Source organism: Chelonoidis abingdonii, chromosome 10 (genome assembly GCF_003597395.2).
Source record: "Chelonoidis abingdonii isolate Lonesome George chromosome 10, CheloAbing_2.0, whole genome shotgun sequence".
NCBI classification, from domain to species: domain Eukaryota; kingdom Metazoa; phylum Chordata; order Testudines; family Testudinidae; genus Chelonoidis; species Chelonoidis abingdonii.
The window spans coordinates 36,935,617-36,962,886 of NC_133778.1; positions in this window are offsets into that span (position 1 = coordinate 36,935,617).

Sequence of the window (27,270 nt, forward strand, 5' to 3'; positions counted from 1 at the left end):
AGCCTGGGTGAAAGGGGCACCTTACGTGGTCCAGGGCCAACTGCCCTGCCTCTCCGTGGGTTCTGCTTCCGCCTTCTCCACGAACTGCTCCGCCTTACCAGCCGCTCCACTCTGCTCCTCCGGCCGTCCTCACAAACTGCTCCGCTCCACCAGCTGCCTCGTGAGCTGCTCCAGTTGTCCCAGCACCAACTGCTCGGCTCCGCTCGCTCTGTGGGCTGCTCCACACGCCCCACAGCTACTCCGCTCTGCCAGCCGCTCCACTCCACCAGCTGTCCTGTGGTCCGCTCCAGCCATCCCCATAAACTGCTCCACTCCACCAGCTGCTCTGTTCCACAGTATAGCTTCAGGCTCCCCCACTAGTTAGCACAGTACTCAGTGCTCCCAGCTCAGTAATTTCAGCTCTTTTGTGATTTCAGCTCTTAGTGATCTCAGCACATAGTAGGGGAGCCCAGTGCTAGTGCACCATTAGCCAAAGTGAGTTCAGCTCAGCAACCTGTATCTAGAGTCTTAAGGAATAAAAAAATCAACTCTGACATTCCACAGTGGAGAGAGGAGGGATGCAACTGGTGCTTCTAGCTTCCACAAGGAGCCTGCACCACCAGGCACAAATACCTGTCCCCAACCTCTCTCTATTCACAGGGTTTTGGAACCCATGTCCCTTGTCTAGCAAGTACCACCCAACTGAGGTTGAGTCATTTCTGTCACAAAGCATCCCACAGCTCGGCAGTCTGGGATGGGGCAGGCGTGCCTATGCAAATATTTGAGATTTCGCATTCCAGACATTCTTCCCACACTTCCCATACTTCACCACCAGATGTCAGGGTACAGCTCATCCTGACTCTGCTTACATTATTATTGGGCATTGTGGACAGTGGATCAAATGGAAGTATAGTAACTCATAGTGTCTCCCATACTGGCCCTAAAAGAACAGTTTCTTGGGTTACTGGACCGGATGGCAGGGGCGACCTATTGATTATTTTCTGCCAGGTCCAGTGAAAGTTTGGACCAAAGGGGAATTTGTAGGATCTGACCATGGCTAACTGCAGGGGCATTGATCTTGATCTCCCTAGGACATGTAATTGTGGTGGTATCTGTAAATGTGGAGAGGCTGTGGAATTTGGATTGGGCTCTTTTCAAAGCAGAGGAACAAGCTTAGGGATTGGGTGCCCTGGTGATGCCCAGGCAGTACCCCTTACTGGGCTTGGATTTGTCCATTTCTCTATTTTGGTCTGAATAGACAGGAAATTTCTCAACATTCTCCAGTAGAAACAGAGGTTAAGTTGTCAACGGCATTCCTTTTCCTCCCAGGAAAAACATTTGTCACCTAGATCCACCCGCATTCATTCAGGGTTTGGTTCCATGGGCTTGAGTGCAGTATGTGGGCATAGTGGCATCAGGCCCACTTTCTCTTCTCCTTTTCCTTGCACTGCCATGTGTTAATATGAAGGACATGATAAATGAAGGCTTTGAGTCAAGTAGTGTTCTCTACTCTAGGTAGCTTATCTTTTACCTCTGCATGGATACCTCACAGGAACTGGTGCAGTTGTGCTGCCTCTTTCCTCTCAACATCAGCCACCAGTTTTCAGAAGTGAGCAGCACATGAAGTGGTCAGCCCTTTCCCTAGCCTCAGCTTCTGGACAGCAGCCTCTGCTGAGCAGTCATGGTGTGGGTCATCAAAGATAATCGAGAATCCTCACAAGAAAGCATCCCAGTTGGATTATACTGGGCAGTTTTGGGCTAACAGAGGAGAGATCCAATTTAGTGCTTTTTGCATGAGCAGGCTAATCACTAGCTCCACCTTTTCTTAGTCTGTGAATACGTTCAGGGATGCAGAAGGAAAAGCACTGATATTTCCCTCTCATTTCCAGTGGTCCCTGTTGAATTGCTCTGGTAGCAGTGCTCCTCTGCTCAGGAGGGGGTGAGCTCTCAGGGCAGCTGCCTTTCCTTGTGAATCTTCAGGTTGCTCTTGGAGGGCCTGTACTTCTGACATGAGTTGTGTGGCATGGGTCTGTGACTGAGCCAGCTGCTCATGCAGGGCCAGCCCTTCAGCCATGGCCTGTGCTAACTGGCCCTGCAATGTGAGGGTCTCCATTTGCAATCGCGCAGCTCATTCCTGAGGGTTTGGTACCCTGTGAAAAATGAGAGATGGACCTGCCCCATCCATCTCCTGTTGAGGGACTGGCAGAAGGAGGAATTTTGGAGGTGGTCTGAGCAATCTGTCAGGCCCGGGTCATGGGTGGCCTGGGGTATGGTGTGAGCTGCTAAGTATTGAGGCTGAAGGTCAGAGATCAGTCTGGAGCCAGGCCAGGTCAAAACTGGAAAGTCAGATTCTGTTACCAAATTAAGAGCATGAGGCGAGGGTCAGGCTGGGCTAGGCTCTTTAACTGGCGTCAGTAATGGTCTTAAACTGGAGCCAGTAAACCAGTATCAGGGTTGAGAGGCAGGAGTCTGGGATTAGGGTGAGTCGCAACAAGAAGCGGTGAGGTAAGGTCTAAGGCAGAAGAGGTCTGCATTACTTGGATAACTCCCATAAATGGCTTCCTGGCTTATATAGGGAGTCACAGAGGACTGTTGCTTGTGGCCCTTAGAAAAGGATTTCCTGCAGGGCTTAGCCTCTCATTTCCATTTGGTGGCAACTCTGCTTGGATCCAAAGGAGTGCTTGTCTTGCATCCTGCAGCCCCTGATTCTAGACCCAGGGGTTCTTACGTAAATGATATTTTTTGGTTCAGCCACCAAACTGAAAAATCAATTAGAGCTCTGCAAATAGCTCCCGCTGTTCTTATGAGCTTTGGAGCTACACAGATGTTAACCATGGTGGGAAATTTTATAGAGAATAAAGACTAGTGTAGTCACAGCCCATGTAGATGTGCAATAGGCAATTCAAGAGAGTAAGCTGCTGGTACGTATTTTAAAAAATTTCACAGCTTAGTTAAAAATGGCTCTTCTATATTTCTGAAAGCACGAAGCTGAATATACCTAGACACTGTTGTTCCCTTGCATCCATCAAACTGGTTCTGTTTTAAAATGATGTCCCACTTTCAACAGAAGGCAAGCATGTCCTCTAACATATATCCTTTTAATTCATTTGTGCCACAATCCGCTAAAGCTCATTAGCGTATAATACTGTGATTTAGCTTGAGAAAAAAGACGTGCTTGAATAAATAATCTCTTTTAATTATAATTAGTACTTACAGGGCCCCAGGTAAATTAGATGATTTGGCTTCTTCATTATTTTAGAACTTATTAGTGAAGTAACTAAATGTCCAGGAACATAAAAAAATGTACAAATGGATGTTCAGTTGACTGCGTGTAGTAAGATTTTCTGGCATGAAAAGCACAGTATTTATGAGTTAATTTAATCAGAGAAGAAAAATATTGAGTAGGTGACTGAGCAAAAATGATGACTGTGTTTTATATTTTTGCCATGCAGCTGAACAAACACATTCAATGACAGACCTTGGCAAGAGCTGCAAAGATGTTCTTGAGAATAGCATGAATAAATATTAGGTGCTGCATACAATTCACTGCATCCCAGGTCTTTAGCAAAACCAGGTGAGCTTTGGCTGGAAAATGTGGAAGAGACAATGTAAGCATGTTGGGATAATGTAAATATCTACAGTCCTCTCCCCAGCTGCTTTGCTGTAACATTTTCATTTGCATCAGCAGCAACTCTGTCATTTTTTATCTGCTATACTTTCATTGCACTTCTAGGAATCAATTAAAATCACAGCTGCTTTGGAGTTCATGGCAGGCACTTCAACAATATAGCCTAAATAAAGGACTTTTATACCTGCTGAACAGAATTTACCAATCAGATTTCATCCCTACAACTGCAGACAGTTTTCAAGCATATAAAGAAAAGTAAGTTGCTTGCTAGGTCCATTCAGAAACAGTGAGGATGCTTCCTAATGATTTAAAATTAAGTTTATCCCAGAAGGGCTCATTTGTCTTCCAGCGGGAGGAAGGGGATGTGCCAGGTAGAAGAGTTGTGATTAACATCTGGTTTTAGGGTAATACACTGACAGTGTCTCCATTAAAAGAATTTGTGAGAAAACCTCATTTTGCTGGTCATTGTTACTCCGGGGCTGGCGTATGATAATACTGTTTGACTAGGGTCTACAGAACCACAGCTAGTCCAAGCACAGCCATCTGTCTGCTAAATGGAAAAGATAGACAAGAACATTTCACCCCAGTACTATGCCCATTACACTGTCTCCTCATTGAGTATGAAATTCAGTTCAAGGTCAGAGTGCTCATCTTCAAGCCCCATGGGAGTTTGGCACCTAAACACCTTCGAGGATCTTGGCCTAACTGTTGAAAGAACACTTCTTCCTTCCGCCCTGCCTCAGGAACCAACAGGGATTATGCCGCTGGTGGTGGTTTTAAGACAAAGCTGGAGAAAAGGTTTCTTCTGTGAAGGGTCCAGGCTCCTCTGCAGCAGATAATGATGCACATATATCTTTCCTACTTTAGAACACAATTCAAGATCCAAGATTTACTTGTGTTGGGGACAGATAAGGGCTGTAACTGAGAAGAATCTGGCGTAGCTAGGGGGAGGAAGATAGCGTTATGCCACTGTTGTGGCTCTCCATCCTGTGGGTCAATGTCTACCATAACTCAGCAGCCTCAGGGCTGCTTCAATTGTCCTTGACTGTCCACAGCCCAAAAAGGATGTTTCAGAAGCTGGTGATTAGTGGGTGCAGGAGTGCCTGGGCTATACCCCCTTTTCCACATCTAAACCCCTGTGCTGGAATTTAAGAGGGTACATAGAGCTGCACTCTCTGTACTGAGGGAATATGTGCTTTTTGCCACTAGAGTGGCACAAAGCAAGTAAAATAAGGCTGAGGATGGGGCTGAGTGAGCGTAGCCTTCTTCTCCAGCCCCACTACCTATTTCCCCATTAGAAATAAAATCCCATTGAGGGAGGAATAGCATATATAGTCCTTATAGGATGTCACTGCGACTTTCCTGCTTAGTTCCTCGATATCAAGGTGACTGGCAGATTAAAAAACAAGGTAAGTCACTCTCCTTTCACAGAGACACTATACTTGGGGCAAATCAGTGCTTTCGGATGTGTGTCTTTTGGGGTTTCCTTCTGAGTTTCTAAGGGTGCTTGTTCTTTCCTATAATGAGCCAAATGTCTGTTATGTATATGGTTTCTGTTCCTTAGCCATTGTTTGTGATAATCAATATTAAACAAACTGGATGGCACTTCTCAGGCTCAAGATGCTTCTGTCTCCTGCCTTATTTCCCCTCATCACTCCATAGCATACTGCGTCAGAAAGCCAAGCAACATTAGGACCGAGCTTATACTAAACATGAGTTGGGCAAAGACCTTTGGGATGAAGTAGGCTTCCCTCAAGGGCAGTAGCACCTGGTAGTCAGCCTATCCCCTCCATTTAGCATGGCCCTTTGAGAGTTTGAAAGGCCCAACGGAAGATATAGTGAGACCTAAGAGGAGCAGAGATCTTGAGGAAGTAGCCCTGGGAATGAATACTGCTTGGAGAAGGAATCTTGTTACTGCACCTTCAAGAGCCTTTTAGTGGGGGGTGCAGCAAGGTTCTCTCACTCAGCCAGTTGAGAAGTTGTTGGGAGAAGAGGACTAGCACAAAGGCTGCCCATTTCCTCACACTAGGGTAGCCACTAACAGGAGAAGGCTGGCCTGCTGAATGCAGCAGATTGGAAGGCTAATTGGGAAAGGTTTCCAGTTGAAGGGAGCTTGCAGCTGATTAACCTAAGGCTTGAGACACAAACTTCAGCTCAAGAAAGAGGGAACTCTTGCTTGAAGAATAAGACTGACTGACTGACCTAAAGCAAGAGAGCTGAGAAAATACTAGCACAACAATCCAGCTGCTGCAGGGAAGAGCTGAGACTGGTTTTCAGGAAAGCCTCTGTAGCTGGCCCCAGGAGAAGCCATGAGGAACCACAAGGTTCAGGTGGGTGCACCAGAGTCTGCAGATCTTATGAAATCCTGATGATGTATCTGAGTCTATGAATGAAGTAAAGATAGGAGCAGCCCAGGGAAGGTGTGGAGGGATTGAAAGAGTGGTACTTATCTGCCTAAACAAGCTCCATTGGTGAGAACCCAAAGGAGAGGGTTGGGCTGAGTGCCCCTATGGTCTTCCCCCATACTAACAGGAGAAGCCCAGGGGTCAAGAACAAAAGAAGCCAAGAACAGCAAGTGCCAGAAAGAGTCAGGGAGATGGGCTTGAAGGCCATTAGTTTTTGTTTCCTATTTTCTGGGCTCTTCTGTTAACCTCTGGAAGGGGAATGCACTGAGCAGTGACCTGCTAGAGGACTAGGCTATGTCCAACAATAGACCATTGTGTCACCAGAACAACTGAGAGAACCCCAGCAACACTGCACCTGAACTCGAGGAGGCACTCAGAGGTGACAGGTGCAATTACAACCTGGTTCTATCATTCCTAGTCTCACTAGGTTGTCCCTTTTGTCAGCACCCACAATAAAAGATGTTCAGAACAGCTCAGCTCCCAGTTAGGCACCAGAATAAGTGGACACATTTCCAAGAGTGCTCCCACATGATATCTGAAGGTTTTTTTAAAAACAAACAAACAAACAAAACCCCTGGTCGTAAGTTTCACAGTGGAAGCTGTTGGGTGCTAAGTTCTTTTGAAAGCCTGGCCCTTGTTTGGGATCTGAGCCCTCCTGAGACTCCAGCTACAGTTATAGGTGCTGAACATGTGACAATCCAACTCTGAACTCTTTGAACATCTGGCCTGTAATATTTGATAACACAACTGATTTTTGTTTGTTAGATTAACCCTAGTTATGCCTCAAACTTGTCATTATTGGTCAGCTGCTTGCTTGTTGTCATCACTGTTGAAATGGGCCCTTAGGAGGGACTTGAATGCTGATAGTGTATCGTGTTTTGGACCAGCTCAGGAAGGGTGATCCCAGCATAAAATAAATGTTATCAATATTTGTCATAGGTACATGTCAGACGTGAGGAAAGGGAGATGGATCTTGCCTTGGATGATGCTTTCTCCAAGATGGTGAGTTATTTTACCCCCACCATCCTTCTACACTTATACAGTAGTAACTTTGTTAATCAGCTCTATAAATGTCTTGCTTTTCTATTAAAATATTGAATATAAATATTCTAAAAGTATAACACCATTATCCTCCCTTTATCCTTATGTGGGTGTGTCTCAGAGTTCTCTGTGCATATTTTCTCCACTTGACCTAGTTCAATATCACCTAGAAGGAGTCTGAGCTAACCTGTGATGGCACATAAAATAGAACCCAGCAGTAGTGTGAGCAATCTGCTGTATGTGTGGACTACAGAAATTATACATGCAGACAGATGGTTCTCCTCAATTTACAGAAGCACTGATGTTCCTTGTCTAAACTCTCCCCTCACTGAAACTGCACCATTCATTGATGGTCACATCACAGCTCAACTAGACTGGACATTATGCTGGAGGAAGGTAGGGTTGCCAGGTGTCCAGTTTTTGACCGGAATGCCTGGTTGAAAAGGGACCCTTGTGGCTCCAGTCAGCACCACTGACTGGGCTGCTAAAAGTTCTGTTGGCTGCAGTGGATGGCTCTGTGCAGCTCCCGGAGGGGGCTGGCATGTCCCTCTGGCTCCTAGGTGCAAAGGCAGCTAGCAGGGCTCCACATGATGCCCCCACCCCAAGCTTCGACTCCACTGCTCCCATTGGCCAGGAACTACAACCCCTGGGAATTGCAGGGGTGATGCATACAAACGGGAGCAGTGAGCAGAGTCCCCTGGCTGCCCCTGCACTTAGGAGCCAGAGGGATGTGCCAGCTGCTTCCGGGAGCTGCCTGAAGTAAATGTTGTCTGGAGTCTGCACCCTGAACCCCCTCTTGTGCCCAACCCTCTGTCCCAACCCTGAGCCCCATCTTGTACCCAAACTCCCTCTCAGAGCCTGTACCCCCTCCTGCACCCCAACCCCCTGCCTCAGCTTTGAGGCCCCTCCTGCACCTCAAGCCCCTCATCCCTGGCCCCACTCTGGAGCCCATACCCCCTCCCACACCCCAACCCCCTGCCCCAGCCCAGAGCCCCCTCTCACACTCTGAACCCCTTGGCCCCACTCCCCAGCCCAAAGCTCCCTCCTGGACCCCAACCCTCTGTGCCAGTCCAGTGAAAGTGAGTGAGGATGAGGGAGAGCAAGCAATGGAGGAAGGGGGGAATGGAGTGAGCGGGGGGCAGGGCCTTGGGGAAGGGGCGGGGTGGGGCAAGGGTGTTTGGTTTTCTGCAGTCAGAAAGTTGGTAACTCTGGGAAGAGGCATTGTTTTGCATCTTTTCACTCCATGTCCTTTTTTTATGTGTTAAGGATGATTTGGAATGGCAAATAGCTATTTCTTTCTAACATGGCTAGGTGCTGGGTGCGGCCAATGATTACAGTATCACAAAGAAATAGGCTGGAAGATCAGTATCTCTCCTGGAAACCATATATGCTCCCACCAGGTTATAGACACATACAGCCGCTATCTCGCTCCTGCCCCTCCCCAACCTCTCTTACACAAAATTTAACAGATTATTCATCCCCATTTTTTAACTTAATTATTTTAATTAAAGACATGCATAATGTGCCCTATTTATTGTACAGAAATTGTGGTTCATGTTGTAAAAAGTGCTGTGTTCATATTTTGATTGCATTTGTGCTTTCCCTGGCTTGTATTTTAAAAAGTTCAGATACACAATTTAAAAATTCTTTAGAGAAAAAAAAAGGAAGAGGAGGGGAAAGAACGAAATGCCAGTGGTTTCTCATGTTACTTGGAATGGGCTCTTGTTTCTGGGCTAACAATGTAACTGTTTTTGAACTCTTTATTGATAGCACCCAGAGATAATTAACTTTCATGCAGCTTTCAATGCATATTCCTCAGTGACTGTTCTGTCTGGTATCATTGTTACCCAGAGAGTTGTATGATATTTAGATACCATAGAAAGTGAAGTATACAAAAGTGGGGGTGTTTCCCCAGAAGCTTGTTGGGAACTGCAGTAGAGAATAAGCTGCTAATCACTCCTAGGTGATATTGAACTAGGTCAAATATTTATATTCAATGTTTTAAGATAGCAAGACATTGATAGAGCCGAGCTACAGTGGATTAGCCATCTCCTGCTATCACTGAACATGGACCTTGTGGGTAACTTTCATCTATGCTGCGGCTTTCACTGCAGGATCTCAAGATGTTTTGCTCAGGCATATTTTATCTATATGAATTATGCTTCAGATTTTAACATGACACCATATTCAGGGGTACACTCTATCCTTGATGTGCATTCAAAATGTACATTTATATTAATGCAAGTTATGTGGACAAATCATGGGGAGAAAGATCATCCAGGGTGAAATTTCCATCCCTTGCTGCTCCCACGTAGAACCTGAATAAGTGGAACTTGTACAGGGGAAGGAGCAGGGTTAACGTGATGCCCCCAATAAAGTTCTTCAATACAGCTGCTAAACCTATTCTCTCCCTGCAGCAATCTATTGGCTCTCAGAGCCATTATGTAGCCTATAGTGTCTACTTGTTACTAGAACTCTCTGAAAGGAAATGTTTAATTTATTCTTCAAATGGTGGAAAAAATCTTCACAAACAATTAGGGATTATTATGAAACCAGCTTTAACTGTTACATATGATGTACATGATATGAATACTCAGCATGGAATAACCATGTTTTTGGAGAGTTAGACATAGATTGTGGAAATAAGTTCTTGTTTTAGTTTCAATAGAGTTCAAAATTACAGCTAATATATAATGTATCTTGCTTCCTTGTATTATTACTCTACATACTAAAATATAAGCCTAACTTTAAAAAAAAAAGCCCACATTGGGAGACAAATTCTTAGCTCTGCAAACTTTTTTTTACTTCAGTGGAGATAAATAAATTAAAGAACTGAGGTAAATGGGACCCTTTGTACAATACAAGGACAATTTTTGGCCCTTCCTATGCTTCTGCCTTTAACCTGGAGATTTTATGATGACTGTTTGGAGCAAATTATTTCACTGAAACAAATTTGGAGTTGTTAAACCAATGATACCCTACAATTAATCTTAGCACATATTTACAAAACTCCAAACACATTTCTTTTGTACACACTACTGAGAAATGTTATATAAAATTAAGCACCAAGTAATGATTTAATTTGTGGTTAGTTAATAATACACAGATGATCACACTGCTGGAAAGTCCATCTCTTGGGACAGTAACAGAGATACAGGCAAATGAGAATTTGAAACTGACAGGCTGTGAGCTATACATATAAGAGGGAAAAGTCAGATGTACACCATCAATATTTCTGCCACACAAGCCTCATGGAAGGATTTTATCAGGAGAAGCCATTCTGCATGACCTTTTGTGTTTCTTAGATTACTTGAAAGTTATTTTTGATTTCTTGCCCAGAGCAGGGATTTTACAAAAACTGAAAGGGGCCTAGCTTAAGTTCCCACAATGGCCTAGACTCCCACACCATAGTATGAACAACTGCATTTCACAAGCTACTGTAAAATTTCTTGGCTATTGGTGATAAACAGGCATGTCTTAAGAGGAAACCTTTCTTCCTTTTTCTTTTTTCTCTGTTCCCTTTTTTTTAAAGAAAAATAAAATTCCAGACTTAATCCAGAATGAAATCAAACACTGTCACCATGCAGAAATAAAAAGGGTTAGTAATACAATTTGGATATGATGCATAAAAGCTAGATTGTGCCTTTACGCTCGGCCAAGATGGAATAAAGGGGTGGCACACAACTGCTCCACTTCAAAACAGCAACAGGAAGGAATTCTGAGTCATAAGTGCTGCCTTCTCCCTGTTCCTTACCCCCCACTTCCTCACAGGGGAGAATATTTGGAAAGTTGGACTGCCTTCTACACTAGATCCGGGTTGTCTGATACTATTACACATCACTATAGTAGCAAACTCTAAGGATTTGTCTATTTGGCACTGCGGATGAGAGTCCCAGCTCAAGGAGACATACTCACTCTAGCTGTCATTGAGATGCACACTAAAAATAGTAGTGAAGCTCTGGTAGTATGGGCAGTGGCTGGTAGCAGGAGGGCCTAGCTGTCCTGAGTACACACCTGTCTAGACCATGTGGGTACATTTGCAGTATTGGCTCAGGCTATCCATCCATGGCTACCCTACTATTGTAATATACTAGCTCAATGACTTAAATAGACTGACTTAATGAAAGCTAGTATGGGTATGTCTTTTAGTTGGGAATCACACCTCAGTTCCAAGTGTAGACATATCCTATGATAAACCCAGAACCAGGATCCAAGTAGGCTGAGCAAGAGGGTGAGGGGAAGCAATACTCACTCAGTCAAGCAAAGGAATCAGAGGAAAACTTTGTCTACACTAGAGACCTTACAGTGACACAGTTGTACTGCTGCACCTCTGTAAGGTCTCCCATGTAGCTGCCCTATGACTCTGTCATCAGCATAATTAAATCACCCCATCGAGCATCTCCCGCTGACCTAGTGCTGTCCATGCTATGACACCATCTATCTCTTCCCCCTCCCATCCATTTTGTCTCTTTTATTTCTCTACACTACATTCCTACCCAATTTCTTTCTTGCTCCCTTCTCTTTGGGTTTCTCCTCTCACCCCAGTAGCTGTACTCCCCATTGCCCTGAAGACTATGATGTTTGGCAGGGGACCTAAGCTGAATACCACAGTGTAGAGGCAGCCATTATCATCTGAGATGCTCTAGAGGTGGCTACATCAGGGACCGCCAGAGGAACAGACTGCGGGATGTGGGGGTTGGAGGGACTAGATTTTAAATAAATATTTAGATGATTCAACCAAGAAAAATATTACCCTTTGAAACAATTAAATATACAAAGTGCTGAAAGGCTAATGAAGTTGCTAACTTTACTTGTATGTAACTTTTTGTTTCTTTTTTTCTTTTTTTTTTGAAGTGAGGTATCTTTTCAAGCAGTCTAGCCCCATTTTCTGCTAAAGTATATGCAGCACTAATAGTACTAAACTCTGACATACTTATTCTATATTTCTTTTTTAGTCTATGACACCCCAAATATTCAGATTATAAGGGATTTTGTGGGTTGATAACTTTTTATATCACTGTAAATTAATGTTATTTTTAGCAATATTAGCTATTGCTCATTTAAGATCATACTGTTTTCTTTCTAATTTGGTTTTGCTAACTAGTAAAAACAAAAAATGTTTTTGGAGGTGTGAAAAAAGCCATTTGACTCATGAAGGCTCATTCACTTTATTAATAAATATGTACCATCCACAATCTCATTGTTCTTGATGCATTAAGACAGTCTCTTATTTTGTGGTAATACAGAACTGATTTTTCAGTATGTAAAAGGCTTTTTACTGTCACTGTTTTCCTTTGAAGTTCTAGTTAGTGAGGTTGAGCAGATGTAAGAAAGCAGAAGCTGGCTCTTAACACTCGAAAGTGTAGTGAGAAGAATTGACTTGACAAAGTATAAGGATTGGTTAAAGCCGGCAAGGTTGCTCAGCTTAGAATGTGCCACTTCTGAGTCACCCTTAGGGTTGGACAGACAGTGGATGGTGTCTTTATAGGGGATACAGATCAGTGCCTTGTCTGAGTAGCTGAGCTAACATAGTGGAGGTGTGCAGAGCAGGAATTATCCCCAGTCACTCATTCCATGGAATGGCTGCAAAGTCACTCCGGAATGGCTGAATGCAGGATGTTTACTCCATTCCCCCACACAATAGGAGATCATTTGTCCCTGTTCTCTCCTTTCCATGTGAGCATACTGTGAGGAAGTGTCACAAACAGGATGCACAACCTATTGATGGTTCTATCAAATCATCCTCCCCCTCACCCACGCACCTTTCACAGTGAAACCTAACCATTCTGATGCACGTGGGCCTTAGTGCAGAATTCTATAATTTCATTCTATCTTGCCCAGATTTGTCTTGTACTGTTCTAAGTACTTATTCAGCAATTCTACTGGATGTTTTCAAATCATGTTCACAACGTTATCTATGATGTACTATGCCGTATTTTTCAAAGTCTTGTGGTCCCGTTTCAGTCCTAGTCCTATGTGTTGGTATTAATTATTTTTGTCACTGCTATCTCCATTTGTCAATAATACATTAGATTTTCCATATGTCAGTTCTTCAGCCAGGCAAAGCACCCTGTCTTGCTAGTTCTTAATTTTTTTTCACTCATCAGCCACTTTTTTTTTTCTTGCAGCCAAAATTCAAAACTAGAGACGTGCTGAGAGGTAGTGTTTAGATCCAAATTCAGGTTAGGGTTTGGGGTTCAAGGCTGAACCAGTGCTAGAGTTGGTTTTGGAATTCATAGTGTAAGTAGAATTTTGATGTCATGAAGGGCTTGTGCTGATATTCTGCATAGGGTGAATTATTAAATGCACTGTCACTACTTGCTTTTTTTCTATAACTTCTCAAAACTTGAGTCTGTTCTGCCCTAAATATAATTTGACAGTATGCATCTTATTACTATACTTAGAAAACTGTAAATAACTAATCCAAAAAATCTATCTTGCTAGTATGTTTCTATGAAACCTCCTACTTCAACCTGGAAGACTTATTTATGGTTGGGTTCCCACAATCAGAACTTTCTAATGGCTATGTGATTTTTAATAACATGGAATTTAGATATCTGTTTTTTTAATTATTAAAAACAAAAAATGGAACATGTCCTTTTAATTTCCTCATGTCATGGTGTGTGATAAGCTACAAGATGATATGTTGCAAGTAATAAGTCAGTGTTTCCAAAGCTATAATTGCATTGTGCATCCAAATATACAAGGCTATTTCTAATTATCTGCATACCATTTAAAATCCAGGATAATTCAATGTCCACATCTGTACTTCACCTCTACTTATTTCCATTACCTTGCATATTATAGATGTCAAATTGATGGGCCTGCAGTTCCCTAGAGTGGCCATTATAAATATCAGTACTACAGTGAAATGCTTCCAGTCTTCTGGAACCTCATTTGAACTAAGCAAGTTCTCCATAATGATCATTAATGATGTATTGCTTGCATATAAATGTTGGATATTAATCTTTTGTACATTTATACTATTCTATCAGAGGTTTGTTCATCCCTTTAATACACAGCTAATCAATGAGTGAAAAACTATTGTGCTTATGAGAACTCTGCATGTATACTTAGTGAAGTACTATTTTTATTTTTTGCTCTTTTGGTGGTGAACCTTCTCAAAATTCTAACTCTTTTCTGTTGAATCAACTGTAATGTCCTTTAAAATCAAACATTGAAAATGCACTGAGTGAATTAAGGTGTACTCAGAACAAAGAATTTCTGAGAGATGTAAACTAGAACTGGGTGAAAAAATCTGCAAATATTTGCAGATTTTTATATACATTCATTGATCATGTGCATTTCCCTTTGCACTCATTTTTCATGAACATTTGAGTGATTGAATCACACAAGCCCACATGTTCTTGGAGTGTTAATTGCAAAGTTGTGGAATCTGATGATGATTCGTGTGTCAAATTAAAATGCAAAACTGCTTCTCCGGTCATCTATTGAAGGAACATAAAAAAATGTAATGCGACTTTTCTGACCAATTATGACTAAGCAATGCAGCTTAACTAACAAGTCCTGAATTCTTGCAGTCACAGTTCTTGATTTACAGAATTTTTAAAAAGTGTGCCTAGAGGGGAGAGAGACTGAATAACAAATACATTTGAGAAAATGATCTGCTTATTGACATTCCAAGACCAGAGATAAAAGAGGCTAAATTAGTTGAGACAATCCTAAAATTAGGGGCAGGAGTTTTGCCCTGCTACTTGTGGGATAGGCCAAAGGTGATTTTTGTCCTGTGTGGGTTTTTTAAAGTGTGTATTTGCATTGGAATGAGGCACATATAGAAGAATGAATCTTTGTCTGAGGTTATGATGAGTGTCCATTGCAGTCTTTTCAGGGTTGCCAGCTTAGGATTTTATCACCAGTCTCATGATATTTGGGGTTTTTCTTCAAGCTCCAGATCCTGAAGGCATGTGAATCAATGAGTATTTAAGCTTTTATTTTGAAATAAAGTCAATTTCTAGCCCTAATGGTCATGGAGAAAAGTTTGGAAAAGCAGTCCAAGTGTCCCTTAAGGACTCAAATCAGATGAACATTTTTTTTGAAGTATTTTATTTTAAGTCAATCTCGTGTGTGCGGCTTGACTTTTTGTGTGTGTGGTCTAACTCATGATGGTAGAATGCTTGGAGTTGGCAGTAATGATGCCAATTTAGTTTTCTCCATATTCCAAAACTGACTGCGCTACTTTGCTTTGGACTGAAGGGAAGTAAGCTTCTCCTACCATGAAAAAGATGGCCTGTTAGAAACTTGTAACTAATATCAAAGAAGTGAATAATAGCGTGTGTACCTAAGGCCCAGATCCTCTGAATGTATTTAGGTTTTTAACTTCCGCTGAAAAAAATGGAAAATAAGTGCCTAAATGTCTTTGAGGATATGTGTGTCAGTGATTTTAGAAGCACAATTTCCATTGAAAGGGCCTTGTGTGTTTGCGTCAATCGGTGTGGCTCCATTGACTTCAGTGAAGTTACTCTAATTTATGTCAGATGAGGATCTGGCTCTCTTTCAGTGCATAGATGAGTGCCTTTCTGCAGCACAGTCAGCAGCCAAGCTGTTTGCTGCTTGTTATAGAGGAGACATGCAGTGTGCTCTCACTGAGACCTTATTCTTGTGCTTTCATGATTTGTTGTGCTGTTAATCTAAAATAAAGGTCATTCTGACTCAGCAGATACAGAATGTGGAAAAGTAAGACATTTTAGTTGGAGAGGATGTTAGTTGGTTCCATTGGGAGTTTTTAATGATGTCAAAATAAAAAATGAAGACTACAAAAAGTGGAAACATGGATCAATTGCTACGGAGGAGTACAAAAGAATAGCACAAGCATGTAGGACCAAAATCAGAAAGGCTAAGGCACAAAAATGCCTGCACACCTAGCAAGGGACATAAAGAAAATAAGAAGTTCTTTAAATACATTAAGAGGAAGAGAAATGCAAAGAAAAGTGTAGGTCCTCTAATTAGCGGGGAAGGAGAGCTAATAACTGATGAAATCAAGATAGCAGATGTTTAATGCCTATTTGCTTCAGTCTTCATTAAAAGGTTAATGGTGACCAGACACTCAACACAATTAATATTAACAAGGGGAAGGAATGCAAGCCAAAACATGGAAAGAACAGACTAAAGAATATTTAGATAAGTTAGGTGTATTTATGTTGGCAGACCTTAAGAAATTCATCATATAGTACTTGAGGAAGTAGGTGAAGCAATCTCAGAACAGTTAGCAATTATTTTCAAGAAGTCATGAAGGATAGGTGAGGTCCCAGAGGACTGGAGAAGAGTAAATATAGTACCTATCTTTAAAAGGAGGAACAAACAGGTCCCAGAGAATTATAGACCCATCAGCCTATCTTTTATATATAGAAAGATATTGGAACAAATTATTAAACAATCAATTTATAAGCACCTTGAGGATGATAATATAAGGAATAGCCAGAATGGATTTGTCAAGAACAAGTCATGGCAAACCAACCTAATTTCTTTCTTTGACAGGAGGATTACTAGCATAGTGGGTAGGGGAAAGCAGTAGACATAAGTATCTTGTTTTTTTTAATAAAGCTTTTGACACAGTTGCACATGACATTCTCATAAGCAAACTATGGAAATGTGGTCTAGATGAAATTATGATAAGAAGGTTGACAGACCGTACTCAAAGAGTAATTATCAATGGTTTGCTGTCAAACTGGGAGGGTATATCTAGTGGGGTCCCACAGAGGACAATGCTGGATCCAGTAAGAGTCAATATTTTCATTAATGACTTAGATAATGGAGTGGAGAGTGTGCTTATAAAATTTGTAGATGAAACCAAGCTGGGAGGACAGGATTAGAATTCAAAAGGATCTTGACAAATTGGAGAATTGGTCTGAATTCAACAAGATGAAATCTTATAACGATAAGTGCAAAGAACTTCAGTTGGGAAGGAAAAATCAAATGAACAACTACAAAATGAGGCATAGCTGGCTAAGTAGTAGGACTGCTGAAAAGGATCTGGAGATTATAGTGGATCATAATTTGAATGAGACAACATGATGCAGTTCAAAAAAGGCAAAAATCATTCTGACATGTATTAACAGGAGTGTTGTATGTAAGATGTGGAAAGTAATTATCCTGTTCCATTCTGCACTGGTGAGGCCTCGGATGGATTATTATGTCCGATTCTGGGAACCACACGTTAGGAAAATGGGAATAAATTGGAGGGAGTCCAGAAGAGAGCAACAAAAATGATAAAAGTTGAGAAAATCTCACTTCTGAGGAAAGGTTAAAAAAATCTTGGGCATGTTTAGTTTTGAGAAAAGAAGACTGAGGGGGCACCTGATACCAGTCTTCAAATATGTTAAGCTCTGCTATAAAGAGGACTGTGATCAATTGTTTTCCATGTTCACTAAAGAAAAGACAAGAAGTAATAGACTTATTATGGTCTTACTCTGAGGTGTAAATTGCACTAATAGCTAAGATTCTGCACCATTGAGATATGATGAGTGAAGTGTATAAAAGCAGGCATAGAACATGCAGAGCTTTTGAAAAACAGGGTTGAAAGATGCTGTCTGGCAGTACTAAATGGACATTGAATAATGCCTAGCTACACTGACATATTTAATGACTTGTCATTTGTAGTTTTATAACCCTTTTGTGGCCTTGAAAATTTGCTTAGTGTGTACCTTGGAATAAAAGCTTTTGGCAGAATTTTTTTTTTTTATTACAAGTGTAGCCCACACCCCCACTTCTTCCACACCAAAAAGTGGTAAATTAACATTCTGAAGCTCAAATTATTTTTGTGTCAAAAGGCATGATTTTGTTGTATATTACTGCAAAACATAAACAGGAGCCCCTGGAGTATTTTGTGTCAGAACAAATTGTCTTTGATAGAGTCATTCCTTTTAAGGAAGTCATTTTGCCAATCGTTAATTTATTTCAGTCAGAGTTTCATCATATTTTTTCATATGACTTTAAAAACCTTAGTATGAAACCTTCGAAGTGTGGAGGAAGAGTCAAAACAGAGTTGTTTTGAGACTGTTTAGGGAGGAGCTGAAGAACCTGAGAACTCTGTCTAGGCCTTAAACACAGTGCTGTCTTGCCTGAACTCTGCAAGAGATACTACATTTGAGAAATTTTAGCTGCAGTTTTGCTTTTGTCATCAATATCCCCCTTCCAAGGTGTATATGTCTGTCCATAAAATTAGAGTGGAAATTCAGTATCTATGTGTGCATCCATGTGCTTTTCTTCCAACATGGAAGTAACTCATTGCAAGATTCCCAGCTGCCCAGAAGCTGGGACAGTGAATTTTAGAGCTTGTCTACATTGAGAAATTTATCCACATGACTATACTTAAGTCTCTCTAGAAACAATACTCAGTCCAGAATAAGACTGACCACCTAGGGAGTTATACCAGTATGATTTACTTCTGTGTGCATCCTAGTAAGCTTCCACATATAGATAAGCCCTGAGTGACACTCTTAACTTTATTAAATTGCAGTTTCTGAGTATGAATAACAGTATATGGAATCTCAGATATTACAGGTGGAAATGATCAGTTAGATTATCTTGTCAATCCACTGGGGGCAGTCCACAATTGCATCCACCCTATATTGTTAGTGCTTTGTCCCTTCCAACTTTAAATGTTTCAAGGGATGGGCTTTCACCACTTTAAATGTTTCAAGGGATGGGCTTTCACCATTTCACCATTTCCACTGAGAGACTATTCCACAGCTTGTACTTCTTAGTGTGAAGAAGATACCCCTTATACTGTGCCTGCATTTTAACTGTCTGGGGCATTTAACAAAAATAGAGTGAATATTGTGAATGGGGAACTAAAATAAATTTTCTCCTATTTTGAAAAATATATCCTCTTAATGATAAGGTTAATGAATTTTATTTATCAACTGTTTTTGGTTGTCAAAGCAGAGCAAGTAGTTTTCAGAAAACAAGCTGAACTTCCCCTGTAAACAAAAAGGGGAAAATACCCCTGATCCACTGTCATAGATTTCTACTAATTTCTGCTGCTTTAAATAAAGGAGGTTTTGAGCTAGCTTACAAATAAAGATCTTGAAATGAAATGGAGAAGGGGGAGTTAAATAAAAAACATACTGGCTTCCTCCCAAACAGGGAGTGCTGACAAGTATAATCATATTACTAAAGTCACATCAGCAATGCGATATATTAAATAAAAACATTGTCTGCAGCAAGGCTAGTTTGTATTTTGTTCATGAAAACACTGTTACATCAATCTGCCCAGAAAATGGGCTACATCAGAAAACAATGTTAAGAAGGCTTTTAAAACACATCATTGAGATTACAACACTTCTAAAAATAAACAGCACTGAATACCAACACAGGTAAAATGTCATTGTGAAACCAAGATCTGAAATTCAACGGAATGCTTTACAGCTTTCCAGTGTGTGATAAAATCTGTTCACCAGATGTACTATCTGTCTCCTGTGTAGCATACTTGAGCATCGTGTAGGCCCGAGGCCCATTTATTTCATGTAATTGCCTTCCCTGTGCACACCTTAGGGCACCCTAATTCTCCATTTTATTTCAGGCACTGTTCAGGGTACCATCTGGTAGAGTTAAGCTCATCTCATTTTACTGCGTTACTGCAGTGGCTATATTCAGCCCTATAGCATTTTTGCGATGGAGAGAGATCTTACTGCCAGCTATTTATTGTTGCCTGGAACAAAGTAATCTTTAACTATACACATTCAGAGTTCACATGTATATCAGTATTACCTGAAAAACAGGTCACCAGTTTCCACTTCACATACTGAAATAAATAGTGAATTGCTAATATTCAAGTACAGCGCCATGCCGGCGTAGCATTTTCTTCTGTTAACTTGTGGAGCAGTAGTTCTAAATTCTACTCTTGCTATTTCAAGTATGGCTGTCTCTTTAGTATCTCATTTTTATTATTTCTATTAAAATGAGCACAAAATATTGTATCACCTTGAAAAAAGGTACTTCACTGAAATAGCTTAATATTTAAAGGAAGCAATATACCTCTCAACTCTACCTCATTACAAGGTTCATTGCTATTTTAGGCCCAGATTTACTCCATCCCTAACATACATGGTGCTATCTTATTGTTTATCATTGTAAATCATTGATATAAAAAGGGGTGAACTTGAAAGTGAGATCATGAAAAACTTCATCATTTCCAGCATCTTCCTTCTCCTCTGCTCTTTTTTTTATAATTTTTTTTGATGATCTCTCTCTTTCTCTTTCCCTCTTTGGGTCTTGTTCATGTATTTTAGTGGCCTGACTCTTTCTCCCCCAATATAACTTCCCTTTTTGTGCCTGCAATTTTGAGCCCATGATTATTGCCATTTAGATGTCTGTCTACCTGATTATGCCTACAGATTAGGTGCTTAGTGTAATTGCTCTCAATTTTCATGCGCTAATTGAAAGCCCTGCATCCCTAACTCTAACTCCTTTATGAATTTGAAACTTATATCCAGCAAAATTCAAAGAGCCAGATTCTAGCTTCCTGTAAATCCCATTGACATCAGCACAGCTGCAAAGCAGTACAGAATTTGCCCCAAGACAGCAGCTTTCTCTTGTCGGAGAGAGCTGCCCCCCTCTCCAAATTGCTATGAAATGGTGTATGCATCATATAAAACACCTCCAGTTCCAACTTTGGACAAATCCTATTGAAGCTGTGCGTAATGTTCACAGAACTTGGCTCAATGTTTCTTAGGTGTGTAACCAGATTCTCTAGAACAAAAATTAGCTACTACCCTTCAGGGTCCAATCCTACATTCCTTGTGTACCCTAAAACTTCCCTGAGGTGAGCGGGATTGTTGAATAGATCCTATTTTTCCTGTCACAGCAGCATGCATGTTCAAAAATGAGCTGCTCTTCTCCCACTAGCCTCTTTTTAACAAAACATTTAAATCATACTTTCATTGCATCCCCTTCACCTGAACTTTCTCTCCAGGCAAGGTCAGGGCAAGATGATGGCAATCTGATGTAGGCACACTGTAACATGGCCCCCTGTGGCTCTGCCTCCACTTCAAGTGACAGTGGCAGCAGCATAAGGCCACCGCTGCTCTCTCACCCAGGTGCAGCAGCAGCAGGATCCCACTTTGAGGCAGAGGTGGCATCATGGGAACCTCAAGTACTTAGCCCAGCATCTGGGGATATATCTGCTCGGGTGGGTGGGCTAGGCCCACTTCACTTCTTGATACATGTGGAGAGGCCTTGGCAGGATGCCCAGAACAGCGGGTCTTGGAGCTAATAACCCACTAAGATGAGTTCATACCTCTCATATTGTTCCAGGCTGATACTCCTGCTTTGATCACACTCAGTTTGTGTTTTCAAACTTTTCTTTCCAACCATGAGGACTAGAAACTTACTTTCAAAAAAATTCTGATGTAATCAGATGACTCCAGGAGTGTGGCCCAAGGTACTGTCTGTCTGGCAGTGTCTATGTCTTAACTTAGCCCTGATCAAGGTGATGGGTGAGGGGCTACTTTTCTGGTCAGTGAAAGTACTGCTACTCAAACAGGGAAGGGGTTGTAAGTGATAGTCAGCTCACCTGCCACTTTGGTGCTTGAATTGGTTATCTCTCTGCATTATCTGCAGCATTTGACAAGAAGAAGATTCTAGAATCATTCAGAGCACAATCTGTTATGGCTGAGGTAACCAGCACAAATAAATCCTAGACCAAATCACTCTAAAAATGCATCTTTTCCCCTTCTCTTCCCTTGTTACAATTAATTATTGGTAATAGAGGATGGGATTTCACAGCTGTGTCTGAGAATACTGTCTTCTAGGTAAACTATAACATCATAATTCCACTTTTTAAAAAGAGAGTTTGTTGTGTGAAATCTGTATGTTTTGCACTCACAGGCAATGATGAATGTAGGCAGAGGCACCTGGATGTAGCTGTCTGCTTTAATATAAAACAGAGTTGAATGAAAAGGTTAATTCCCATTGTTATTCATTGTTGTAAGGAGAGTTTATTTTACTGTTTTTAAGATCAGCTGAAATCAGAAGTGCTGGATTATCGTCAAACTGACGAATTCTTAATAGCCATAAAAATGCCTTTGGCTGATGTCTTGTAAATCACTGTTAGTGTCCAATGACTAAATAGATTCATATTTATTTTCCTGGCAATTTACCTCTTTGAGATTGCCTGAGAGTTATTCTATAAAAATGTTAATGTTGATCTCAATCTGAAGAGGAATTACCCACCCCCCATGCATTCTGTCAAACATAGCTTCCTAATAACTATACTTGCATCCTTGTGCTAAGAGCAAAGTGAATGAACAAAGCAACCACAGGTCTTTGAGGACTGGGAGCTTGGAAATTTTTTAGCATATAATTCAATGCTGAGACTTTTTGGATATCAAATATACCAAGAAAATATTCCTTAGATAAAGGAAAAAAGATCCACTGTGGCCTCAATCTGCAACTGATAGTGCATGGTGCCCTGCTGTATCCATGCTATCACGTCCAGGACTGGAGCCTTAACTACAATTAATGCTGTCTGTTTTCTTCCCCATCAGACAGACTAAGGCCTTAACTATTTCATTGATCAAAAAGGCAAGTGATAATTTAGTTTAAAGGGGAAAAAAGGAAATGTCATGGCACACAGTTCTTAAGTTTATTTTTCCATTAGTAAAGTGCTAATTAATTGTCATTAATTTGTAGATAAACACACTCCAAAAATCCAGCTGTGTAAACAAATTCTCTGGAAGAGTCTTGCATGGTCTTGTATAGACACTAGGGTGAAAAAGACCTTTTTAAAGGGGGAAGAAAAAGTAAAACTCACTATTTTCTGCACAAAAATCATAGCTGTGACAGTCATACAGTCTTAGTTATGACCATATGAGTTACAACTACCTAGTCAATAGTTGTAGTGCATGCAGTTGCAGTTATATAAAAGTGATACTGAAACAGTCTTCCTTGTTTCTGCTATTGTATAGTGAGAAAAATATTATGGTTTCCATTGTACAGCTTTAAGAGGAATTTCCATTGCAGCATCTGAATTCTAACACGTTTTCTCTAAGCCTGAAAGGTCTTCTTAGCATGATTTCTCTCTTAATCCTGGGAGACAACATGGGTGAAGTAATATTTTATCAGACCAACTTCTGCTTCTGAAAGAAACAAACTTCTGAGCTACACACCACTCTTCTTCAAGTTACCCTGAACTCATTCTTGATCAGGTCCCATTGAATATGATGAGAGTTTTGCATGCATATGGCAGGCAGCATTCACTCCTCCAATGCACTCCCCCTCCCCTAGTGTCTTGTATGGTAAGACCTAATGGCATTTCCTGTTTATTTCAGGCTCTGGTCTGTATCTTGGAACACAAGGCCTCAGTTTGGAAATACTGTTTTTATTAAATGTAATATGTGTTCAAATTACTGAGAAACTATTTGGCTATTACATTTTATAGAATATTCTTGTAATAAAACAATTGGTTCATTTTCTCCTTGAAATGAAACTTATAGAATTTCAGTCCATAAGATGGGGTAGGCCCTTTTTCCAGTTATACACAAAATCCATAATAATCAATCCTACATCTGAGGTAGTGAAGATTAAAATCAACCATTGTGTAGTAGATGAGCAGTAACTATTTTTCATAAGGATTTTAACTGCACATTTGGGTTTATGATTTCATATTATGCACGTACATTTTATGAATCCATAACATAGAAATGTGTACTATTGTTAATACACATTTGCCGCCTATCATATAAAGGCTCTAAAAGAGCTATTTTGGTGTCTGCTGTCAATGTGTATTCTGAATAATAAACAAAACATGGCTAGACATATTCTATATTATGGAGAAATAATAAAAAAAAAATCATACTGTTGCTAATATGCATTGACAGCATATACCCTAATGGCTCAACAGGAGTTGTTCCAGTGCACATGAATGTTAAGAATACAGAAAAGTTGCTTAATCATAAAGGATTGTGGGCAGAGCTGCTGTTGGGTCAGCTGTATCAGTGTTTCACTCAGAATGAAGGAGGAAAACTCAAAGTGAAACAGATGCACCCAAATCTCAGTTCTACATGCCATTCACCTCTTAATTTCATAATGGGATAGCCCTTCTCTGTGAAGAATTTGTCAGGGCAATTTGCTCCAGTGCCAAGGCCAGTAAAGTAATAGGTCTTGAAAGGGTCACTGCTGTGCATACTCAAGTAGAGGGCTCCCAGAAAGCAGCGGCCGATTGAACAACCTAGTACTCCCCACAGAGTCCTGAGAGGTACTTTCAAAAGTGTCCTAAATGAATAAGTTGTATGCAGTCAGAGGTGGCTCCAGGCGCCAGCACGCCAAGCACGTGCTTGGGGCAGCAAGCCGTGGGGGGCGCTCTGCTGGTTGCTGCAAGGGCGGCAAGCAGGTTGCCTTTGGCGGCATGCCTGCGGAGGGTCCGCTGGTCCCGTGGCTTCGGCAGACTTCTCGCAGGCTGCCGCCGCATTCGTGGGACCGGGGACCTCCCACAGGCAAGCCGTCGAAAGCAGCCTGCCTGCCATGCTTGGGGTGGCAAAATACCTAGAGCCGCCCCTGTATGCAGTGTAGTTGTAGCCATGTCTGTCTCAGGATAGTAGAGAAAAGAGGTGGGTGAGGCAATATCTTTTATTGGACCAACTTCTGGTGGTGAGAGAGGCAAGCTTTCAAGCCACTCGAAAGTTTTTCTCTCTCTTACCAACAGAAGCTTTCAAGCCACTTGAAAGTTTGTCTCTCTCACCAACAGAAGTTGGTCCAATAAAAGATATTACCTCAGTCACCTTTGTGTCTCTAAATGAATATGCTCACATGTAACTAAAAAGGCTACTTACAATACCCTGCTTAGAATCTAACCTGTAGTCACCACCAGGGGTGGCGCCAGGGTTTTTGGCACCCTAGGCGCGGGTCCTTCTGTGCTCCCGGTCGTTGGCAGCAATTCTGCGGCGGGCCAGGGGGTCCTTCTGCGCTCCCGGTCTTCGGGGCCCTTCGGCGGCGGGTCCCGGAGTGAGTGAAGGACCCGCCGCAGAATTGCCGCTGCTGATCCAGAGCGCAGAAGGACCCCCCGCCACCGAATTGTCGCCAAGGGCAGCAAAATGCCGCCCTCCCAAATCCTGGTACCCTAGGCAACCGTCTAGGTCGCCTAAATGGAAATGCCAGCCCTGGCCACCACTGAAGGATATTTAGTTTGAAAAAGCCATAAAACCCATAGGATCTCATTTTTCTTCTTCTTTAATATTAAGTAAAAACAAAGTAAACCACTGTATATCCTACCTTCAGGCTGATATATGTCCACACAAATTATGAATGCAGCAGTTAAAAATGACTTGCAATTAAAGGGCGTGCTCCTACTTTCATTGATTTTTTTCATGTACTTCAGACCTATATGCTTAATTCCTCTTTCCTCTTTTTATGTAGTCCATGAAGCAGCACCAGCTGGTTTCACTCTGCTGTGATGCCCTGGAATGCATTTTTCTCTGGTATCACTGCTCACAGGGTAGCACAGCTGGAGCCTACCACATAACTATGCCATATAATTAAAAAAAATGCTACTCATTCTAACTCAGTGTGCTGATTTCATACCCGAAAAGTATTTGATTGGTATGCATGATATGACAGAACAATACCTTCTGGGGTTTCACCATGGAGTTGGCCAGTGCAACTTTCGGGGAAACAGAGAGAAACGGACAAATAGGTCAGTCTTGTTGTTTGCACAATCAAATATTTAGATAGGTTAGTAAGGGCATTTTTCTAGAGTAAATGAAATGATCTTGGTTAATTTTAGGTCAGTTTTATAGTTGAAACTCTTATCCTAAATGACTTTATATCATATCTGGTATAGGCATTCAAAGGAACCATGCCCACATAAGCTTCAATACCACAAGTCTTAATTTTGGATTACTTTTACTAATGGGTTGAAGACAGACTTTGAATATTACTATTTGACTATCATTCTGCAAGACTTGGAACTGTATTATAGTACTTCTAGCTTAACAATCTCCCTGCTGGTAAAGCTAGAAAAAAATAACAGAAGAGAATGGATCAATACAAAATGCCTGAAAGGCAAGATCTCTAGAAAAATGAGTTTTGCTCAAACATACTTTTCTATTTTGAAAATTCATGCAAGTGTCCATTAAAGAAGAATCCACTTCTCTTGAAATGTTACAAGCATGGCATCCAAGACTAAAGAGACGTAAACACTCAAAATTACGGGGTTTTTAATGAAAATTGCATAACTATAAAGTCTTTTTTTTTCTACTGCAGAATACATTTGTATAGATAATTTCAGAAAACATTTGGAGAACTGGAAGTGCTTTTCTATCCATATGGTTCTCTATGAAGAGGTAATTTTTATCTGTGCTCCACTCAGTTGAATATTTATAAGTCTGCTTGGCCTCAAAGATAACTGCTAAAAAAAATACAATTGCCCTAGAATGCCTATAGTAAGATTTATTCAGTTACCCTTTAAGTACTTTGAAAATTATTTCCATTTTCTTCCTATACAGTAATTTCACTTCCAGTAAAATCCTATATTTTTCTAATATGCTTTATTTTAATTGGTCAATTCACTCTTAGTTGTACAAATATGCAGTTTTAAGTTTGAGACTGTAAATCAGTCATCCATTTAAAAACTCTATTTCTCATACTGCAAGTTTGATTCATTTAGAAAAGAAAAAACGTTGGCATGGAACAGAATTATGCAATGTCATGGACACATTAACATTTGGATCAAAATTTTACATTGTGTCAGCCAGTAAACAATATAAATGGTTCAGATTTGCAATAAATAATTGTCTATTAATACTTTGGCATGGTGTAGCAAATTAAAGTCTCACTCCAGTAAGCACAGATGTAGGTAAGAGCTGGGGCCTAAAGCAAAGCAACTGCCATACAGCATCGAATAGTAAGAGAGCATCATGAAGCATTGTTCTCATTGCTATAAAGAAAGCAATGTCTACAAATTTAAACAGCAATATAGAAGCATAGGAAGAGATACATGGTGGGTGAAAAGTCCAAACATGTCAGGATTAGGACTATTATGTTTTAGGTGCCCTGGCAGTAGGAAACATATGTTATAAGAGTAAGAAGGGCATTCTTATTCGTAAAATGGAATGCTGTTTCTAGATCTGAACCAATAATTTATTCCATGAAGTTAGCCTGCTTTCTCTTTACAAATTGTCTGAAACGATCTTGTGATTTGTTTTCAAATTTATTCACTAATTGAATCTTTTTTGCCAAATTACTTCTGTGATTTTCTTCATC